At 36.5% G+C, this 5,231-nt stretch overlaps 1 non-coding gene across 2 annotated transcripts; it reads left to right on the forward strand.

Annotated features, from left to right (window-relative positions):
* The first annotated feature begins 224 nt into the window (after nucleotides 1-224).
* LOC101314481 lies at nucleotides 225-3,840 on the forward strand. 2 transcript variants are annotated; one of them, XR_184962.1, is made up of 6 exons: nucleotides 225-1,031; nucleotides 1,111-1,212; nucleotides 2,168-2,236; nucleotides 2,578-2,654; nucleotides 3,194-3,306; nucleotides 3,470-3,840. It is a non-coding gene; the product is annotated as an uncharacterized LOC101314481 (transcript). The 2 variants fall into 2 exon arrangements; XR_184963.1 differs by lacking the exon at nucleotides 3,194-3,306.
* Nucleotides 3,841-5,231: the final 1,391 nt, after the last annotated feature.

Below are 5,231 nucleotides of genomic sequence, written 5' to 3' on the forward strand. Positions count from 1 at the left end.
AGATCTATCCTCTATACTCGAAGGTAAACAGTTAATTTTCTCATAACATAATTTCGTTTCTTACTAGAACACAGCTGCTTACTATCTGTAAAGAGACTAGAGAAGAATTGCTAGAAGAACAAAAACAGTTAACATTGGAGCAGTCCAAATAGGCATAAAACTACTAGCCAAAGAAGGATTAAATTGTTCAGTTCTATGTGTTTGATAAGACAATAAACTGACAGATTTTCAAAAAAGTTTGTTAAGAACTTTTCAAGCATCTCTATGTAATCAAGTTGCATACCCCAAATGCTTCCCAAACTTTTCAACAAGCTTCAATGATGTTGGTTACTGTTTAAGGCTGAGAATCAAAACAGATGACACGTCGATGAAAAAAGACATGCAAGCCAAATCCTATAAACCAAGCACTATGCCATTTTCTGCATCAGGCAACGCCATCAGCGACACAAACGGCCGCCGACCAAACGAAGACCACAGCCGAATCCCCTCTCTACCCTCGTCAGGACCGTCTCTCCTTCTTTTTCTCTCCTTCTCTCGACTCTTCCTGAAACCCAGAGAAAACGACGTCGACCTCCGACGCCGTCCTCGCCATCCGGCCACCAATCAAGCCATCTTGACTTCGCCGAGGTCCCTCTGGCCTTAGTTTTTCCGATCGGCAGCTATGGGAAGAGAAACGGAGGCAAGAAGCTTCTGCTCCTCCGTTGATTTCGGTGTTTTCTAGCGACTTCTCCTGGTATGGTTTCCTTCCTCTCGTCGTCCTCACCATTCTAGGGTATTCAAATTTCAGTTTAGCTTGGAGTTTAACGAATTTGTTTTTTTGGGGATTTTTGGTTGTTCCCTGCCCTTGACGGAATTCGTCACCGCCGGCGTTCTCTCTTTCTCCCGACGACCTGAGTCAACTCCAGAGATGTTGGACCATGGTTGGAATCGACTTCATGGCTGCTGAGCTGAGTTAGGCAGATAGCGTCGATTTGGGGTTTTCTAGCGAAGGACCTCTGTTTGTTTTTGGCTAACAACTAAATCGATTCATGGTAAGCTTTGGGCATTTGGATCCTCTGTGTTGTGAGTTAATTGTATTGGGTTGGTAATCGATGATTCTTGTGACAACAGAATATGGTGATTTGTGGTGAAAAAAAGAAAGAAGCTAATGATTCAAGCTCACGGTTTTCTTCGCTAATGTAGCTAGTTTCCCGGCTTTCGTTTGATATAAGGGTAAGTTGAGTTTTGTATAAGAGATCTTGAAAATTGAGTTCTGTTTGAAATTTTGGAAAGTTTGGTATGGTTGCTGTTGTCTTGGAAGTATTGACATTGATAGTTAGCAGATGGAGTCATTTGCATTTGGGTTGACTATAATGGTAGTTTGGTTGTGCTGGTTGAACAGGAACAAGTGTTATTGTTTTGGTGGGTGTATCTTATAAGTTGTCTACTATATTTTCATGATTGAACTAGTTATTTAGATTGAGAGTTCAAATACATTTAAATTGGACTTATGCAAGCTTGACTGGGTTCTGTTCCTACTTCTAGAAACTTGGTTTGTTGCCGAAGTGAGAGATGGGTGTCTATCGATTAATGTGAACTTGTGTGGATAGAAATAATAGGAATATGGTTCTGTGTTTTCATGAAAATGATCTTGAAGGCTAAGCATTGGAATCATATGTGGGATTTGGATTATACTGGGCACTAGTTATAATCATACTAAATGGCATTCATCCCAATCAATTATGCTTGTAGCTGGATTCAAATATTACTCTTTGCATGTGATGCCAAGTAGTGGATACTATTGGAATTGGTAATACTGTTATATATGTAATGACGGGCTGATATATGGCAATTGCAAGGATATGTCTCAGTTGGAATTGTATGTGTATTGTGCTCATCAAGACCAATATGACTATATGATTATGAAATGGTCTTGAGTAAAACTATGGGTGTCCATAGTAGTGTGTTGCATTGCTATATGACGAAATTGTGAAATAAATTGGTTGATATGCTAAAGCCATGAGAATTCAATGAGACTTTGATTTTAAGATTAAGTTTGACAATTAACCAATTGAGTTGGGATTGTAAAAATGATCAAAACATGGAAAGTTGATTCGACGAATATTAATTAGTCGTCAAGATTACGTATACTTGTTTACTAAGTTGTTAATGAAATGTCGGACATCAGGGACTCCAGTTACCTAGGAGTTGAATGCTTGAGATTCTCGGAGTTCGTGAGGAAAGCCTCGGATTCCAGGTAAGGGACCCGGAACTCTCTTGATTAATGATATTTGTTTTATAAAATGTTTATGCATATATGATATTGCATGATCTGGTTATCCGATAAAAATATGGTAACCGGTGATATGAGACACAGTTTTTGTCAACTAACATGCTCTTGAACTTCAATTTTTGCATCATGATGACACAGTTTTGCTTTTCCAAGGTGAAGCCAACTATATATTAAAAAGCATTTCTATATATTTTTTCCTCTGCATCATATGAACCCAAATTGTGACTTATATTGCCACCTACTTTACTAATTCATGTATTTACAAGTCAAAAAACACTGACATGAGTACTTATTGAAAATGTCAGGTGAATGTTCTTGGAACTTCTAGACTGTAAATGTCAGGATCATATGATAAGCAAAGAGCTTAGCGACTGAGGTTCAGGTGATTTTACTGTAATCAGATGATTTTATGTGTTTCCTAATCATGTTAATAAGAGCATTTTGTGTTGTTCATCAGTGAATGAAATAATGCAAATCATGTTATTGCTTTTTTGATATGTTTTTGCTTTGGAAATGTGAGATTACTCTAGTACGAAGCATAGTGGTTTTGGCTTTTAAAATGTGAGATTACTTAATATAGATTGAATGCTGCGAGTGATGTACACATGCTAATGGTGTATGATATGTGAGTATCATGTCTATTTAAGAGTGTCATAGAACTTCTGTTATCATTCCTGGCCCTTACTAAGTTAAGTAAGTCTTATTTTAATTTGGCAGCCTAAGTTGCATTTTGGATCTTTTTGGCTTATTCCTAATATTGGCTGCTTAGGCACGATTGTCTTGTTTCTTTTTTTTTTTTTTAAATACAGTACTATTATTTCAAGAGGTTCATATCTTTAGTTCAAGTTCAGATTATTTTTATTACAGTTGTGCATCATACAATTAACTAGATGTTGGCGTCATGTGTTTTTTGGTCTGAAGGGTCAGGATCTTGTTATTGCAAATATTGAGGACTCTAGAGTTGTGATAGGTACTAGAGATGAAAATTGTTCTCTCGTTGGAGTTCAATTAACTGTACGTAGACTTAAAACCAAGTAAGTTCCTTGGCTCTTATTTTAGTTAAGAATAAAGATATGAGTTTTTTAGTGTTGTGTTTATGTTTGTGATTAAGATTCAAATTTATAATTTCCTATGTTGTATACTAAAGAATCCATATTGCTTGTATATTTCTGACATGAACTTCATTTAATTACGCAGGAAGGGTTTTTGAGCTGTCTGATGACTCACATAGACAAGGCATCAGACTATTTGGGTGGTAATATATATAAGCAACTCCAGTCTATTTGATTGTTAAGAAACTTTGGTTTAGTTGGTTGCACTTAGTTGCTTTTGTCTACATATTATGTGCTAAAGAAACTAATTAGTAGAAACACTTGACAATTACTGCTGTGTTATCATGTTGGATTGCATATGAGGCAGTTGAACATAATGATGGTGCTTTTTGTTAATCTCTTATGGCCTAGCTAGGTTTGTGTACGGTTTATATATGGTGGATTGAAAGTCTACGTACGTTATCAATTTGGATGTTGAATTCTTATTTTAATTAGTTATGGATGCTTATTTTATTTATGGATGGTGTTTTTAAACCTAAATTATCAGGATGTTTCAATATAGCAATTGTGTGGTTTCAAACAAGCCATGACTACCAATATGTGTGATTTCAACTACAGAGGATGGATATAAACATAACAATATCTATTGTCTTTACTAAGTTAAGATACCAGAAATGTGTGGCCATAAAGCAACAACCAGCAACACAAACATAACAATATCTATTGTTTTTATTAAGTTAAGATACCAGAAATGTGAGGTCATAAAAAACAACAGGCAACGTAAGTGGAGAATTTAAATCAAAAGAATGCATCACTTATATGTAGCTCAAGCTCATTCATACGATAGACAAATGTTGCCTGAAAATGTTGAAAGCCTAAAAGATATCACATAGTGAAAGCTTAAAACATATCAGACGATAGATACCTATTGTCTTAAAGAGACCAAATGAAAAAATAAAATAAAAAAATATACGTTGCCTGAAGATCATTCACCCAATGCATATGTGTCGTTGTACTACGTCTAAACCAGAAACAACATCAATAGTATGTCGTGTGGGTTCATCCAGCGATACATAAATGTGGCGTGAAAAAGTTTAAATTCTAATTCACCAAGTATATGTTGCATGTAACATTTTCACATGATGTTTAAATGTCATCTTTAAACAAATTAACCTACATATATATGTTGCTGTAAGGCATATTTCTCTCTCACTCGCAGTTATGAGGCGACACGCCTCACGGCAAAAAAAAGATACGTCGCCTTCTAGCGTGTCATTGTTTAAATTATCAGGCGACATATATACCGTGTCGCTTTATCTCAATTCAGACGACACAAAATGAAAAAAGTCTTATGTCGCCTGAGGTTCTTATAGGTGACACAACATTTGTGTCATCAGAGAACCTCATCAACGACATGCTAGAAGGCGACACTTACGATTTTTATCAGCCGACACAACTGTAGTGTCGCCTGATGCAAGAAATGGCATAGTGAAGCTATCAAATATCCCTGGCCTTACTATTGGATTCCTCACAAATCCAAGAAATCATTCGGAACAGATTCATAAAGTTGCTTGGGATGAGTTAACGTTTCCACTAGAGTTGACACGACCCACCCCGAATTTCACCCTGAAACCCAGAGTAAGTCGTGCGGGGACCACCTCCAAGGAAAATTTACTGAAAAGATTAAGAAAATCTCCCTTGCAGATGGACAACCCTAACTCGAAAATTTCATATTACACTCTTAATTTAACGCTTCTGAATATCACATAATATACAAAATTCTAAAGTATTCAGAGTTACTAAACACAAGCGGAAGCAAGAAAACACGAGTAGGTTGAACAGGTAACCTACTGATGAAAACTGGCCGAAAAGCGGGTGACTATGCCTCGTCTCCTACTAGATCCAAC

Source organism: Fragaria vesca, linkage group LG6, assembly GCF_000184155.1.
Source record: "Fragaria vesca subsp. vesca linkage group LG6, FraVesHawaii_1.0, whole genome shotgun sequence".
Taxonomy (NCBI): Eukaryota; Viridiplantae; Streptophyta; class Magnoliopsida; order Rosales; family Rosaceae; genus Fragaria; species Fragaria vesca.